General features: G+C 37.0%; 1 pseudogene; it reads left to right on the top strand.

The window, feature by feature from the left end:
- The first annotated feature begins 1,791 nt into the window (after nt 1–1,791).
- On the top strand, nt 1,792–3,225 carry LOC138427829 (endogenous retrovirus group PABLB member 1 Env polyprotein-like; annotated as a pseudogene).
- The last annotated feature ends 15,454 nt before the right edge of the window (nt 3,226–18,679 follow it).

Below are 18,679 nucleotides of genomic sequence, written 5' to 3'. Positions count from 1 at the left end.
GTTGTTAGAAGGACCAGTAACTAAGCTTAAAGTTTGTGGAAATTCAAATCCTGATACTTTCCTTCCTGAGAAGGAAAATGAAACACCTGATCATGATTGTTCTCAATTCCTAACTTTAAACTATGCAGCTCGGGAAGACCTAATGCATACCCCATTAGACAATCTTGACATGGAGATATTTACAGATGGCAGTTCTTTTGTTCGGGATGGAAAGCGTAAAGAAGGTTATGCCCTGGTGACTGCTGAACAGGTTTTGGAAGCAACACCTCTCCCCCAGGGAACCAGTGCTCAGTTAGCGGAGCTTGTCGCTCTAACCCAAGCTCTAGAGTTAAGCAAAGGGCAGCGGGTAAATATCTACACAGATTCTAAATATGCTTATTTGACTTTACGTGATCATGCTGCAATATGGAAAGAAAGACAGTTTAAAAGGGCAACAGGAGAACCTATTAAACATTTCAGAGACAGAGACTTTTAACTGCTATATATTGTCCTAAAGAAGTAGCTGTTATGCATTGCAAAGGGCACAGCAGGGATGGGAGTAAAGTAAGCAGAAGGTAATCAACTGGCTGACTTTCAAGCCCGAAAAGCGGCACTTTAAGAAACCCCTTCACTGCAGATGCCTTTGATGTGGACAGGTCCTGTGGAACAGGAAAAAACACAATATACTGAGGAAGAATTAGAAAGATATTGAAAAAGAAGAGCAAAGATTACTGATAAAGGACGGTTACTGTCCGAAGATGGACGATCAATAATTCCTGGAACTGCTCAATGGAAAATTCTTAAGGGTTTACATCAGAGTTTTCATTTGGGTGCAGAGAGTACTTACCAAATGGCTTCTCGTTTGTTTGAAGGTAAAAATGTAATGAAAACTTTAAAGAATATTATCCATAGGTGTGAGCTTTGTCAGAAAAATAACCCAAAGACTGAAAAGCTAGCAAAATTTGGATTAAAACGAAATGGGAAGTATCCTGGAGAGGACTGGGAAATTGATTTTACTCATATGCGAAAAGCTAATGGATATTCTTGTTTACAAGTTTGGGTAGACACTTTTACTGGATAGATTGAGGCTTTTCCCTGTCGTAGTGAACAGGCTAAGGAGGTTATAAAGATTTTAATCCATGAAATTATCCCCAGGTTTGGGCTGCCACAGAGCCTTCAGACTGACAATGGCTCTGCCTTTAAAGCTGTTGTAACTCATCTAAAGCTCTAGGAATAGAATATCACTTGCACTGTTCCTGGAGACCCCAAATCCTCAGGAAAGGTTGAAAAAGCTAATGACATTATCAAAAGACATCTGTGCAAATTAACTCAGATGCAGGACAATTGGATTAAAGTCCTACCCATAGCTTTAATGAGGGCTCGAACTGCCCCCAAAAAAGGACGGACTGTCCCCCTTTGAATGTATTTATGGAAGGTTTTTCTTATGCACAGACATTGTTATAGACCCTGAAGCCTTGGAATCAACTAGTTATGTAACTCAGCTCTCAGCTTTTCAACAGGCATTAACAGACTTCAGGAGACAACTCCTGACCCCCCTCTGAGTCAAGCAACCCTCTATTTGAGCCAGGAACTGAGGTCCTCATAAAAACATTGGGATCTAGGGGCCCATCCCTCTAGCCCCTCTGGGAAGGCCCTTACCAGGTTATTCTTTCTTCTCCCACAGCTGTCAAAGTGCCAGGAATTGATTCGTGTGTACATCACACTCGAGTTAAGAGGTGGCACCCTCACCAAAACTAAGTGACATGTCTTTTTACGTCTTTACTTTCTATGCTCTGACTTCGTACTCTTCAGATGGGCCTAATAACCAATGTGAGCTTACTTCTGCTGACTCCAAATATCCTGAGTCTGCTGTTTGATCCTCAAGACAATGCCTTCTTGTCCTGGGCTCACTCCTATACTGCATTCCACAATCGGTCTAACTGCTGGGTCTGCGTAGCACTCCCCTCTTTATCAGTGGAAGGCTTCCTGTGGTGGACATCTCCACTTCAAGGAAAATACTTTCTCCAAGTCTGTGAATACCTTTGACAGCAATCACATGCGATGCCTCTTCTTCATCTGATGACATCTACCAACCCTAAAATGGACTGGTGCAACACTTTGTACTTTAACTATGGACATAATGTGACTTTTAATTTTGATTATGCATTGTCTCAGTTCAATGACTATTTTGCTACACATAAGGCAAATATGTCTAGATCTAATGGTTTTTTACCTGACATTTATCAAATATGGGATGAGGTTATATGGCTAACTCCTGAAAAAGGACGTTTAATATCTACTGCCCCTATATGCTGGGAACAAACAGAGTCATCCCCAAAAGTTAGTCAACAACTTAATTACAATGATTGGAAACGATTGGGATTTTTGCCGCAGGAAATATGCAACATAATCATTCCCGTGTTTTCCAACCCCAGTTCAGGTCCTCCCTTTGTCTGGCCAGGCACTAATTGGGACTGGATATCTCAGTCATGCTGGATTGCTCCAAATGGGACTTATTGGATATGTGGCTCTTACCTACGGGCATGGCTTCCCCCTGGTTAGATAGGGCGATGCACCCTGGGTCTAGCCTTTACTCACGGCTTTATATTTTCATAGCTTCCAGAAAAGCCTGCTAATTTACCCCACCTTAAGACTCGGTGGGCAAGGTCTGTATTTCACTGGTATGATTATTTGGCTGCAGTGTTTGTTCCCTCTTTGGGAACTACAGATGTTATGCTACGAGTGGATGCTTTGACGAATTTTACTCAACAGGCATTACAAGATTCTCAAAAGGCTATTTCAGCCCTTAATGCTGAACAAGCACAAATTAGAAAGGTGGTCTTATAAAACAGATTGGCTTTAGATATTCTGACAGCTGCTCAAGGAGGAAAGTGTGCTATTATTTATACCCAATGCTGTACATATATACCTGATATAAACACAAATGTTACTCATTTTACTAAACACATGAACAAGATGATTGAGGCCATGGATACTCCTGCAGCCTCATTTGCCTCACTTTGGGATACGTTAACTAGTTCCCCATGGTGGACAACTATCTTAATTACAATAATTCTGATTGTTTTGTTTTTACTGTTTGCTCCCTGCATCTGTAATTGCATAACTGGATTTGTTTCTAGCCGCATGAAAGCTTTTAAGGTACAAATGGTTGCTCAAACTCCTGCTACTGCTGCAAATTCCTCCAGCTACTATTTGGGGCCCCTGGATCAGATATCCTCAATATGAGGATTAGGAGAATATGTTGCCTCGCCAATTTAGGGACAAGGCCCCTTCTCAGCTGAGAAACAGTTATGGAATGAAAATGACACCCCTTTTCCCTAGGCAACATAATTCTCCTAAAAGAAAAGGGGGGAATGAGAGGGTAACCTGCAGGAAGGTCAGGGGTCTCCAAACGGAAGACATAGCTTGCAAGTGTCAGCCATTTTTATCTCTCTTAAGCAGCAGGAAGAAACAAACTAGCAATATTTTTTCCTTCTCTATACCAATTTAAAAGGAGGTTCCTCTTAATATTCTGTGTTGCTATGACACCTGGTTTCACCTGAAGTTAACTATTCTCAAACCTAGAGATAACCAATGCCTTTTTCTTATGGAAAGGTTTATCTTAAGCTATGTTAATATACTATGCATTTACCCCAAACTCTGTCTTCAAGTGGATTCTGCCTTTTGGCTCAGAACCTACTTGATAAACCAGTATGTTATACTCAGATATTGTTCCTCTAATCTATGTAAATGAAACTATTTGTATGGTGATCTGCCCTTCTTCAAAATTTAAGTTAATCATTTTATGGCCCAAGACAAACCATTTGGTGCCAAGATTATCCCAAAATGCATCTTATGGGTGAGGGGTGCCATTCTGAGTTTTGAGACATTGCTTTCTTTCATTAACAGACTGCTAGTGACTATATAACATCCAGCTGCAGACTAGCAGGGGGTACTCTTTCTGCCCCCTTCTGATGCCTATGTCAGAAGCTTTCTCTATCTCCTTTATAATTTAATAAAACTTTATTGCACAAAAGCTCTGAGCGATCAAGCCTCATCTCTGGCCCCGGATTGAATTCTTCTCCTCTGAGGGCCAAGAATCCTGGCATCGTGATTCAACAACAACCTTTCAACACTTTACCATCTGAGCCACCAGGAAAGACATTTATTTAATGTAACCCACTCCATATCCTCTTGATCTCAGAAAAGTTACTTTCCTTTTTTTTTTAAGATGATTAGATTTAAATCTAAATCGAACTGAAATTTAAATGGATTCATTTTTTAATCTTAAATAGTGTAATAAAATTAATGCAAAACAGTCTCATTATTAAAATAATTTCAAGAAATCATATCTTGCTCCTAATAAGCAACATTTGAAATTGCACTCGATCCAGATCTAGAATAACATTTAACTGAGCACTGTGGCAATTTTTTTCTTCATATATGTGTGACTCAATACTCATCTTAGAAGGTGGTAGAGTTGAATTAATAGTTATTACAGAAAACTTCAATTCTAGTTACAACAGAAATATCATAACAAATTAATCATTTACATCTAATTTAATGAAAGAATGAAGAAAGTGTATTTCAAACGTGTGTGCGTGTGTGTGTATGGTGCATGCACACTTAGTCACTGAGTTGCAACCCCATGGATTGTAGCCCACTAGTCTCCTCTTTCCGTGGGGATTCTCCAAGCAAGAATATTGGATTGGGCTGCCATGCCCTTCCCTCCAGGGAGTCTTCGAAAGCCAGGGATCGAACCCAGGTCTCCCATATCACACGTGGATTCTTTACCATCTGAGCCACTAGGGAAGCCCAAAAATACTGGAGTAAATAGCCTATCCCCTTCTCCAAGAGATCTTCCCAACCAAGGAATTGAACTGGTGTCTCCTGCATTGTAAGCAGATTCTTTACCAGCTGAGCTACCAGGGAAGCCCATTTTAACCATACAACTTTTAAATAAGGATGTATTATTAACATGAATGAGCAAAATAAAGCTCTTTACTCACAGCAGCTTAGGTGAATAAATCAAACTAATTTGAAGGGAAAACTAAATCTAATGATCAATGGTATTTCATCATTATATGAAGTCCTCATTTTATTTTATCCTTTAATTTTTTATGCTTAACTCTATTTGGATTTGAGGAATATTATCTAATGCTAGATTTTTTTCTCACATTGCTGTTTCACTATTACCTGTGTTTATGTCTTACATTTGATAAATTATTAATTTAATTAATGCAATTATTAATTTAATATGCAATAGTGCACATTTATTTCTATTAATAAATTTTATTTTAGAACATTTGAGATTTACATAGTAATGCAAAGATAGTACAGATGTTAACTGCATTACCACATACTCTGTTTACCTTATTATTGACATATTAGTCATTCAGTATTATACATTTTTCATAATTAATAAACTAATATTGTACACCATTATTAACTAAAGTCTATATTATTCATAGTTTCTGCACTTTCCCTATTTTTTTTGCTATAGTTCCTATTGTCCTTTTTCTCTTCCTGGATTACATTCAAGGTATTTCTTATATTTAGTCAACACATCTCCTTAGGCTCCTCTTGCCTGTGATATACATTCATTTTTAAGGCCCCGTGTTTTACATGTGAGTTCTATGCTAAAAAAAAAAAAAAAAAAAAAAAGAATGTTTATACTCTCTTTTCCTATACGAACTAACTGAAAGACATGGAAGAAGGCTGCCCCCACAATCTCAAGCTAATATACTAATACTTCTAAAAAGTAAGGAAGAATGATTAGAGTGGCAACAGCCACTAGCTGTCTCTCAATTACATTTTTTCCATCCTTATAGTAAGAAAATCGGAGAAGGCAATGGCACCCCACTCCAGTACTCTTGCCTGGAAAATCCCATGGATGGAGGAGCCTGGTAGGCTGCAGTCCATGGGGTCACTATGACTGAGCGACTTCACTTTCACTTTTCACTTTCATGCATTGGAGAAGGAAATGGCAACCCACTCCAGTGTTCTTGCCTGGAGAATCCCAGGGACGGGGGAGCTTGGTGGGCTGCCGTCTTTGGGGTCACACAGAGTTGGACACAACTGAAGCGATGCAGCAGCAGCAGAAGCAGCAGGAGCAATAAGAAAATACATCAAATTTTAGCAGAACACACTGATACCTAGCTAGGGTCTGAATTTTCCAGCCCTCTTGCAGCTAGGTAAGGCAACATGACTGTCAGGCCAACATTATGTGAAAGAAAGTAATGCTGAAGTAAATTCCAAGACACCTCCTTCGAATTCATGCTTAAGTGTATTCCTTCTCCTTTCCATGGCCTAATGAGCTCACTCATTGCATTCAATATGAAGGCCACAAATCTGGGAGATGAAATAGTCACAGGATGCAAGGGGTTTGATTTCTCAATAAATTCATGAAGTGGAATTTATTATTTCCTCTGCCCTATACAACTCACCTCTGTACCATTTGAAAGGAAAGAAGCAAACTTGGATACTACTAACACCCTTACAACCTTGAGTCTCTGTCACAATAATTTACCATCTACCATAACTGATGCAGTACAAAAAGAAATGGTTAGAAATTCAAATATCCAACATGGAAATGGAAAAGCTTAAATTTGAAAGTATTAGAATATTGCTGAAGATGAAACAGATAATGTTAAGTTATAACAATATAACTTATTTTGGAGTGCTCAACTGAAAAGCTTTGAAAAATAAATTTAATTTTATGTATAACTTCATATTTCTATTGCTGCATGTGAGGAAGTTTTTACTTGAATTATTTCTAACTTTCTGTTACTGTTAACTGTAAATGTATAAAATAAAGATTAACTTTGAAGGGGATTCCAAAAATGCCTTGAATTTTGGAATTAATTTGAAAGTACCTGCCTCTAGCCATTATTTCCCTAAAGCAAAAGAGATTTAGAAAAAAATATATATATCAAAACAAGAAATACCCTAAGAAGAAAATAACTTAAAAACTCAAAGTATCTATGCTGTCTGGAATAAAAATCTCCTGTTATTTCATTAAATGCTTATTTTTCACATGTACAGGAATAGTTGAAACCATTCAGCCTTGGAACAATGAACATAAAAAGGAGGGGTGTTTTAGTGCATAACTATTTGATAGACTGTGTATTTTTACTGTGTATTGCAGTTGAATCACTCAAAAACTCTTCTTCAGTTTCATAGTAGTATCATCCCTGAGGCAACTTAATGGGTGATGTAACTCATGTTAGGGGGTTCCTACTCCCCAGTGAGCTAGCTAAACTGAATTGGAAAGTCAGTCCTATTGCCTGTGCAAAGCCTTCCCCATGACCTACTTGTATCTAGGCACATGTAATACTGAGACCACTCTGCTTCTGTGGCTTAATCTTCCGTCTGTCATGTCACCATACCAGGAATATTAGCTCTTTTTCTAGTTTCCAAAAGCAGTCCAATTATATTTTTTGAGTTTTATCAAATTTTTAAAGAGTTATGGGAATTACAAAAGGGATCATGTAGTAAACTAAGAGGTCTAAATCCAACAAATCTATTCTTCCTTTAAGCTCAAGCATATGCAAAGTAGCCTAACTTTTATTAGCTCCCATATCCAATTCATATTCCCAAATGCACTGAGAGTCTCAGAAATGATTCTTACCAAGTAACAGTATCCATTCAACTTAGAAAGTATCCAGTGCCAGATATAGTACCCTATTATGTTCATTGTGCTCAGTCTCTCAGACATCTAACTCTTTGTGACCCTATAGACTGTAAACCACCAGGTTCCTCTGTCCATGGGATTCTCCAGACAAGAAGATTGGAGTGGGTTGCCATTTGCTCCTCCAGAGGATCTTCCCAACTCAGGAACTGAACCCGTGTCTCTTGGGTCAGCTACATTGGCAGACACATATTTGCATGTCTGTATGTATGTATTTATTTATATCACTAAGCCTATAGTACCCTAACTTCTGCCCTTTTAAAATATAATTAGCAAAAGTTGTAATCTAAATAATTTTATTGGTCAGGATTAGTGACTTAATGAAAAGATAATAAAAAAATATGATAGATGAATGAAGTGGCTATAAGACTGTGAGCCAAAATATAACCAAATGATTAAAATACATAGATAATGTCATATATTATTATTTTATTTAACAAGAAATAATGTTTTAATTATCATTGACTCAGTAGCTAAAATCTTTTAAGATTCTTTATGATACAAAGAGTATGCTACTCATTTGTTTGCTTATTTGGTTCATTACTTAAATGATATTTTTGAATGCCAAAAATATTCAAATACTAGGAATTTCATATAAATCAATCTAACATGTAAGCAAAATCTTCTTTCTCTTCTAATCTCTAAATTTATTCTAATGGATTTAATTGTCTATTGGTACACTGAAAGGATTCAGTACCCAAAGTTCAGGAGAAAAGTAGAAATCTATGCATCAGGAAAGGGTAAAAGTCAGGTGATGATGAAAAAGAATTAGTGTGAACAGAGAGGCATAGTACAGATCTAATATATGATGTATTAATTCTGCTGCTGGGATATAATAGAGAGTTAATGTTCTGTCTAGCTCTCAAAATAGAATTTAGTTCAGTTCAATTCAGTTGCTCAGTCGTGTCTGACTCTTTGCAAACTCATGAACCACAGTGTGTCAGGCCTCCCTGTCCATCACCAACTCCTGGAATCCACCCAAATCAACTTCCATTGAGTTGGTGATGCCATCCAACCATCTCATCCCCTGTCGTCCCCTTCTTTTCCTACCCTCAGTCTTTCCCAATATCAGGGTCTTTTTCAATGAGTCAGCTCATCACATCAGGTGGCCAAAGTATTTGAGTTTCAGCTTCAACATCAGTCATTCCAATGAACACCCAGGACTGATCTCCCTTAGGATGGACTGGTTGGATCTCCTTGCAGTCCAAGGGACTCTCAAGAGTTTTCTCCAACACCACAGTTCAAAAGCATTAATTCTTCGATGCTCAGCCTTCTTCACAGTCCAATTCTCACATCCAGCATGACCACAGGAAAAACCATAGTCTTGACTAGACGGACCTTAGTCGGCAAAATAATGTCTCTGCTTTTGAAAAAGCTATCTAGGTTGGTCATAACTTTTCTTCCAAGGAGTAAGCGTTCTTTTAATTTCATGGCTGCAGTCACCATCTGCAGTGATTTTGAAGCCCAAAAAATAAAGTCTGACACTGTTTCCACTGTTTCCCCATCTATTTCCCATGAAGTGATGGGACCAGATGCCATGATCTTCATTTTCTGAATGTTGAGCTTTAAGCCAACTTTTTCACTCTCCTCTTTCACTGTCATCAAGAGGCTCTTTAGTTCCTCTTCACTCTCTGCCATAAGGGTGGTGTCATCTGCATATCTGAAGTTATTGATATTTCTCCCAACAAACTTGATTCCAGCTTGTGCTTCCTCCAGCCCAGCATTTCTCATGATGTACTCTGCATATAAGTTAAATAAGTAAGGTGACAATATACAGCCCTGACATAATTCTTTTCTATTTAGAACTTGTTCTATTTAGAACAAGTCTGTTTTTCCATGTCCAGTTCTAACTGTTGCTTCCTGACCTGCATACAGATTTCTCAAGAAGCCCATTAGGTGGTCTGGTAATCCCATATCTTGAGGAATTTTCCACAGTTAATTGTGATCCACACAATCAAAAGCTTTAGCATAGTCAATACAGCAGAAATAGATGTTTTTCTGGAACTCTCTTGCTTTTTCCATGATCCAGAAGATGTTGGCAATTTGATCTCTGGTTCCTCTGCCTTTTGTGAAACAAGCTTGAACATCTGGAAGTTCAGGATTCATGTATTGCTGAAGCCTGGCTTGGAGAATTTTGAGCATTACTTTATTAGCGTGTGAGATGAGTGCAATTGTGCAGTAGTTTGAACAATCTTTGGCATTGCCTTTCTTTGGAATTGGAATGAAAACTGACCTTTTCCAGCCCTGTGGCCACTGCTGAGTTTTCCAAATTTGCTGGCATATTGAGTGCAGCACTTTCACAGCATCATCTTTCAGGATTTGAAATAGCTCAACTGGAATTCAATCACCCACACTAGCTTTGAACATAGTGATGCTTTCTAAGGACCATTTGACTTCACATTCCAGGATGTCTGACTCTAGGTGAGTGATCACACCATCGTGATTATCTTGGTCATGAAGATCTTTTTTGTACAGTTCTTCTGTGTATTCTTTCCACCACTTCTTAACATCTGTTTCTGTTAGGTCCCTACCATTTCTGTCCTTTATTGAGCTCATCTTTCCATGAAATGTTCCCTTGGTATCTCTAATTTTCTTGAAGAGATCTCTAGTCTTTCCCATTCTATTGTTTTCCTCTATTTCTTTGCATTGATTGCTGAGGAAGGCTTTTTTTTTTTTTTTTAATCTATTTGCTATTCTTTGGAACTCTGCATTCAAATGGGTATATCTTTCCTTTCTTCTTTGCTTTTCACTTCCCTTCTTTTCATAGCTATTTGTAACGCCTCCTCAAAAAGCCATTTTTGCATTTCCTTTTCTTGGGGATGGTCTTGATTCCTGTCTCCTGTACAATGTCATGAACCTCCACACATAGTTCATCAGGCACTCTGTCTATCAGATCTAGGCTCTTAAATCTATTTCTCACTTCCACTGTATAGTCATAAGGGATTTGATTTAGGTCATACCTGAATGGCCTAGTGGTTTTCTCCACTTTCTTCAATTTCAGTCTGAATTTGGCAATAAGGAGTTCATGATCTGAGCCACACTCAGCCCCTGGTCTTGTTTTTGCTGACTGTATACAACTTCTCCAGCTTTGGCTGCAAAGAATATAATCAATCTGATTTCGGTGTCAACCATCTGGTGATATCCATGTGTAGAGTCTTCCCTTGTGTTGTTGGAAGAGGGTGTTTGCTGTAACCAGTGTGTTCTCTTGGCAGAACTCTATTAGCCTTTGCTCTGCTTCATTCTGTACTCCAAGGCCAAATTTGTCTGTTACTCAAAGTGTTTCTTGACTTCCTACTTTTGCATTCCAGTTCCCTATAACAAAAAGGACATCTTTTTTGGGTGTTAGTTCTAGAAGGTCTTGTAGGTCTTCATAGAACTGTTCAACTTCAGGTTCTTCAGTGTGGAAGACAAAAATTCAGGCTCTCCTTTATTTAATATAAAATTTTTATTGTTATTGTGGTGAATCTGCAAGTAATCCTGCCTTTTATTATAGTCCAGTAGAAGCAACATCTAAGTCCCAGAAATATTTAACAGTATCTGGAATTTTTTTTTTTTTTTAACAGGCAAACGCTATTAGCCTCAATTTGTCAACCAAAATACACAATGTTATGCTGTAAAGGACAAAGAAAAACAAGGGTTCTTGTAGGTATACAGCAATTAGTGTGGCACAGAGGTACTGTCTTGTAGGCTCCATGACCCAGAGGGATGGTACGGGGAAAGAGGTGAGAGGGGGGTTCAGGATGGGGAACATGTGTATACCCGTGGCAGATTTATGTTGATGTATGGCAAAACCATACATCAACACAAATGTAGAGAAGGAAATGGCAACCCATTCCAGTACTCTTGCCTGGAAAATCTCACGGACAGAGAAGCCTGGCAGACTACAGTCCATGGGATTGCAAAGTCGGATGCGACTGAGCCAGTTCACTTTCACTTTCATGGCAAAACCAATATAACATGGTAAAGTAATTAGCCTCCAATTAAAATAAATAAATTTAAATTTTTTAAAAAAAGCAAAGTTCTCTCATTTCCTGGAATGTGTGAACAGTTTATTCATTCAATTGCATTCTTGCAGTGTCCTTATTTGAACCTCAATATCTGGAGGGAAAGAAAAAGTCTTTTACACCATTCAGACTCAAGAATCAGTCTGGAACAAACATCAGTACTTGACATGAAAAGAGCTTCTGCGGAGATAAAGAAGCTAATTTGTAAAGGCTGTTAGGCAATAGAACCTAACAAATAGAGAAAAACAAACTAAATTGGATAGGGCATCAAAAGCTGAAGAAGGATGAAAATACTATAGCAGGGTGCCATAAATGAGTTACTCTGCAGAGGTCAACTTTGATTTTTTTGTCTCATCTGGTAGGATAAGTGTTCAACTGAATCTATGTCTAAGAAGGAACAGAAAAATCACTTTGCAGCCAATTTCCCCAGTATTTCTTAAGGCTGGGAAAAAAATACCGTTTGTAGTTTCCTCCAGTTATGAGTATATAGTCCTTGTGAAGTCCACTTTCTGAGAGAAGGTGGTATAAGAAATTCTGATGTTCAAGTAACTTTACTAAATGGGATGGTTAATGGAGAACTGAAGATTACCACCTTCTGGAAAGGAAGAAACTAATACTCCAGCCCCCATTTTCTGAGATCAGAAGGTAAAGAAAACTGTCAGATTGAAAAGTGTCATCTTAAGACCAGAGCACAGAGAAACTAGATGAAGATTAGCAACATGGCTGACTGCAGGACAAAATTCCAAACAGAAAAAAAGTTTAAGTGAAATATTTGAGTACTTTAGATAGACAATGTTGAATCTGTCCCAAGTCTCCTTATCCTGTCTTACACTCTACAAAGCAAATGTAAGTTAAGAAAATGTGTGATGGTGATTAAGAGCAACATATGAAACAATTCAAAGGATGTTGCAACACAGATATTAAGAGAAGAATCTGTTTTTAGAGAGAAATTATCATATGTCAAATGTGATAGGTCAAATAAAATAAAAACAGAGAAATGATCGCTATTCTTGGCAACACAGACATCATAGGAAATCTTGATTACAGCAACCCTCAAAGAGAGCTGGCTACAGAAAACCAAATGGAGTACGTGAAGGACATGTTCAATGAAGAGATAAAAACCATGAAAGCGAGCAGTAATTTTAAGAGGGTGTGAAGTCAGCTTGAGTTGTCTTATTAGAGGGAAATACTAGAGCTTACATGAATGCAGATATAAATGATTCATCAAGCAGAGAAAGAGGAACTGATGATTCAAGACGATGTAGAGAAGATGTGTGTAGGAAAGTAATGAGAGATTCATTACCAAAGAGTTGCCCTTTTTTATAGCAGGGACAAGTAACCAATCTGAGTGCAAGCACAGATACCCCATGGTCTTCACTTTTGGTGTCTGAAAATAAAGGAGGAGGATGGCTTTTATTTTCTCAATTAAATCTAAGGCAAGATAATTATCAGGGGAAGGGGAGAAGGAAGAGATTGTGAAGAAGTGGGTGACAGGACAAGACTTGAAATTGTCATTTTGGAGAATATTAAAGCATATTGTAAATATATATTAAGCTGTTGGGCCCTACTGAGTGCCCAATTGCATTTATGACCTTAAACTGAAGTGAGACCAGAAAATATAATAGTGAGTTTTCCCTCCAAATGTGCTCAGGCACAACCCACCGATATTTGGGTTAACAAGGTAAGAGATTTTTCTAGAAGTATGTTATAGAGAAGTAATCATGAAAAAAGTTTAGGTTTCTTCAAAGCAGAGATTTCAATTATGGAATAGAAATCTAAATCTGGGTAAGGAGGGAAGTGCAGGTATGATGAGGGTGACTGAATACAAAAATATAATTGGGTAAATTGATTGCACTGGATTTCAGTGTTAAATATAGAATTGAGAGTTGAAGGTCATTATGTAGGACTGAGTAGGTGAGGTGAGAATGAGAATAAATATTGCTTGAATTGATAGGATCAGTTTATGAATGTGTGATCTACAGGAATGTTGAAATCAATAATGTCAATGATAGGGAAAATGGTGAAAATAAAGGGAGAGTGTCATGTGTTAAAATTATACATGAACAAGTAGAATCATGCAATTTAGGTAGATGATAGCAATAGGATACTGGTAGCTGAAAAAATCTTAAGGGAATTCAAAGAGAAGCTATGATTTTTGAAAAAGAATGGGTGTGTTAGTTGCTCAGTCATGACCAACTCTCTGTGACCCTATGGACTGTAGCCCACCAGGTTTCTCTGTCTGGTAGTCTCCTGGCAAGAAATCTGGAGTGAGTTACCATTTCCTTCTCAAGGGATCGTCCTAATCCAGGTCAAACTCAGGTCTCCCGCACCGCAGGCAGATTCTTTACATCTGAGCCACAAGGAGAAATACACATACATACAAAATAAAAGACGCTTAGACCTTGGTAGAGTAGTACAACTGCCAGAAAATTATAAGAAAATATCTAGAAAAGCACATAAAGATAAACTTAAGTATTCATCAAGAGTGAACTAATAAAAAAAAAAAAAGAAGAAAGAAAGCAAGCTTGATAAAATCATATAATTTGCTACTTTTTTTTTAATACACAGTTTTCTATACTATTTTACCAAAAAATAAACTGCTCATGGCATGGAATATGGAAAGAAAAAAAGCAAGATATTATCAGGTCAAAAAGTATGTTTCATTTAAAAAAATACATTTAAATTAAAGTATAAAATTAACTATACCTTATCTTTGGCTGAAATAGAAATGTTTCCTTCCTTATATTTCATAGTATTCAAGTTATAACCATTCATCATATTTATAGCAATAATAGGAATTAGTGTATATTCATTTTTCTTGGACTTCCCTGTTGGTCCAGTGGTTAAGAATGCATTTGCCAATTCAAGAGACACAGGTTCCATCCCTGGTCTGGTAAGATTCTGCATACCTGGAGACTACTAAACCCATGGGCCACAACTACTAAGCCTGCATGCTACAACTACTGAAGCCCGCATGTCCTAGAAACCATACTTCACAACAATGGAACAAGAGAAGCCACTGCATTGAGCAGGCTAGGTAAAGAGTAGCTCCAGCTTGTTGCAACTAGAGTAAGTCCACACACAATGAAGATCCAGCACAGCCAAAAATAAAGAAAGAAATGGTAGTGGTGGCGGTGGTGGTGTAGTTGCTAAGGCTAAGTCATGTTTGACTTATGCAACGCTATGAACTGTAGCCCACCAGGCTCCTCTGTCCAGGAGATTTCCAAGGAAAGCTTACTGGAGTGGGTTGCCATTTCCTTCTCCAGGGGACTTTCCAAACCCAGGGATTGAACTTAAGTCTCCTGCATTGTAGGCAGATTATTTACCAACTTAGTGACCAGGGAAGCCCCAAATAAATAAATAGTTAAAATTATATATATATTTTTCATTACTTCTTAACATTTCTTTTATTTAAGGGGGTTTCTTCTCACCTGAATTTTAATTTTAGAATGTGATTTAACTTTAAAATAGAATATGTCATACACTGAGAAAATGTTGTAACTAAAGTTCAAATCTGTTCTTGTAGAAAATGTTTCCCTATCAACTGAACAGAATATTCTAAGTATATATGTTTAACCCCATTTTATATCATTGTGCTATAAAGATGAGATTTTATACATGGGTAACTTTAAAGTCCCCTTCCTTATAAACTGAGATAATTACTGAATGGCTAATGTCTTATTTTTGTGGAATAGGATTCTGAAAGGAGGAGTGGAGGATGGAGAGCTAAGCAGAGAAGGAGGGGAGACAATCAAAGTTGCATTACTGAGTTGGATGACAATAAGATGGACTGCTAGTTCAATCTCACAGAACACAGAGTCAGATGAATATGTTTCAGAATTTTGGGGGGGAAATCAAGGGAGGAACAATTATCTGTCAACTCCTGATCTTCATTGGTCAAAATTTCATTCAATAGATTTTAGACTTCTGACCTCTATGTATGAAATTGACATCCCCAAATGTGAGTTTCTTTTGGGCATCATAGAGAAGCCCTGATCAAGGAGAAAGGCAGGTAGCATAGTACTGACTGGAGATTACAGAACATATGACCATAGCAGTGTCTAGGATAAGAGATGATAGTTGTACCTCTCACATAAATTTGTCATGATTGGTGTTTCTTTAATCCCTGATGATAATGATACAAATCATAATTGGGGACTATTATTAGCTAACATTTCCAAAGATGAATCCAAATATGTAAATTAAACATATAAAAATAGACATTTTAATAGAATTTGACGTTTAATAGATTGTGATCTATTTTGAAATGGCTCTTTCATATTCTGTCCTTTACTCAAAAGAGCAGTTTAATTAAAGGTGCAGGATTATAATGCCTCTGCTGGTCACAGATTACTTAGAGTTCTGGAGCCTACCTACTAAACTAAGATGGATATGATAGCAATTCACAGGTTCTGTTAAGATACAGTCTTAATGATCTTTAATGTAAAGATCTACACAGTAAAATAATTATTTTGAATTATGTTAAATGCACATATTTATGTAGTAAATTGTTTTCATTTAATACAACAGAGCTAAACTCATAGCACTTACTTACATTGTTAGTTCTTATAAGGACTTTTGACACTGATAATTTTTCTCTTTCAATTCTGGTCCTTTACCTATTTTGCTTAAACTTTCAAAAGACATAGGTTGTTTTCATTGGACCATCACATTCTTTTCTGTCAGCAGCCCTCCCCTAATATTTAGGGCAAAAATGTATTAGAAATAGTAGCTATGTGGCTGGACCTTAAATATTATTAGACGTAATAGTCTAAAGAATTTAGAGAAACTTTCAGTTTATTTTATCTGCTTCATAATGCCTAACAAGGTAAATCACTGATAAAACTCTACCTATCCTTGGATAGGATGTATTTCAATTGTGTCAGTTTGCAGATGAAGAAACAGGTTTACAGAGATTGAATAACTGGTCAAAAGATAACAGAGTGCAATATAAGACTGAACTCTAAAATAATTCAGATATCTTCCTTATAAGTTCTTTGAATTAGGACTCCAGGGTTGCACATGATACAAAAGTCTACTTAAAATCTTTAACATAGGAAAGGGAATTACTGTTTCAAATAACTGACAGATTCTAGAAGTGAGACTAAGAGAACTAACTTTAGACATAGCTATGGCTATCAGAGTATCAGCCAATTTCTCAGCAAGAAACAGATCACAAAATCAGACTAGTATACTTTTTTAAAAAAATTTTATGGAATCATTTTAAAAGTGTGTGTTAGGCAAGATATCATAATCCACAAGAAATAATATAGTACCCAAAACAACAAAAACATATACCTGAAATTGTTAAAGGTAATAACTATTGAAAATGCCAAACAGAGAATATGTGAAGCATTAGAATATTAGCTAGATAGATTCACACATCAGGCAATGATGGCATCCCCTCCTCAGGAAAGTACTCAATTAAAAGTTTCTCAGGAAGTTCTACATCTTTCCTCTAATCACCTGTGAAGTCTCCTAATTCTCCAACACAAGTGAAAGTCAGGAGGTAAGGGAACCCAGTGATGCAACCCATACAGATTAGCCCCTTGAGAAGAATGGAAGATAGTTTCCATATCCTACCACATATCCCCTGTTCCTCTTAACCTGGAGTAGTACCTTGGCTAGAAGGCATTCTTTACCTAGTAGACTGACCCAAATCTCAATTCACTAATATACTTGGAGGTTATTTATTTACTGAGTTGAAGTGTTTTTTCATTGACCAAGACTTTTGAGCAAGGGAAGAAGTATCCTAGTGAAATCCTTGTATTCTAAACAGTTATCTTTGCCTCTATTAAAATATTATTATTATTATTATTATTTACTTTTTCTTTTTTTTAAATAAATTTATTTATTTTAATTGGAGGTTAATTACTTTACAATATTGTATTGGTTTTGCCATACATCAGCATGAATCCGCCACAGGTGTACATGTGTTCTCCATTTTTTTTATCTCTTTCCCTTTCCCTATCAATTTCTATTCTAGTCTGTTTTACCTTGACTTTCTCTTTCTCCTACTCTAATCCTTCTCCTACTGCCACTTTACAGGACCCTCTTCCTTTTCATCCCTCCATCCTATCCTAAACACATCCCCCTCATTGGACAAAATATAGTTTATAAAATAGGTAGTTTTGCAAAGTAGGTAGTAATGATGAACAACCTAATGGTTTTATTAGTTATAAATCTTGGCCAAGATTAGAGTTGCATAAAGGACAAGTATAATAGTAAGATTTCTCAGCAGCTATCCCTGAAGACTTTTCTTTAAGATTGATTGGTGAGGAATCCAGTGTTGTAAACAGGAAAAATAAAAAGCCATTCCATCACTGATTGCAGAGACTGCTTAACTAAAACCTTCCAAAAATACTCAGATCTCCATACACATTAAGACACCACTGTCTTTTTTCCTCCTCTATTGATGGTCTTAAATGTAAAGTTACACATTTGTTTAGAACATGGGAAAGAGTGATAGACTAAGGACCCTTGAAATTTGAAGATCTTGCTGAGAAAATGGAAGATACTTTGACTCAATAATTTAAAAAAAATAGATCAAATGAATTGCTCTTTAGATTGCACAAAATGAATAAGTTCAACGTAAAGAGTAACAGCATGTCTAGACAAAGACACCTGTTGATACTGGTGAAAAGGAAAATTGGAATAATTACTCTTTTTTCATTTAGAAAATATATCATCTAAAACACAAAAGACAAACTTTACATAACATAGCATCCTTCTGTATAAATCTATCCACTATGCTTTTCCTGAAATTTCCCTAAGCACAAAAAAGAGATGTTCATGTAACTGCAAATAACAAATTTCTAGTTGATATCAAAGCTACACTTCCAACTCTCAACTCTAATGCCTATTCATCATTCTTTCCTCCTTCCAGGCATCAAAAAATTAAGTGGTAAGCATTTTTAATGCCACTGACTCTGCCTCTAACTTAGCTTCATTATCACTAGTCAACACTCTCATTCACATGCTTTTCTGCTTGTTTTTCCCATTCCAG

The sequence above is a fragment of the Ovis canadensis genome, chromosome 22 (genome assembly GCF_042477335.2).
Source record: "Ovis canadensis isolate MfBH-ARS-UI-01 breed Bighorn chromosome 22, ARS-UI_OviCan_v2, whole genome shotgun sequence".
NCBI classification, from domain to species: domain Eukaryota; kingdom Metazoa; phylum Chordata; class Mammalia; order Artiodactyla; family Bovidae; genus Ovis; species Ovis canadensis.
This window is presented reverse-complemented; position numbering and strand designations above follow the sequence as displayed.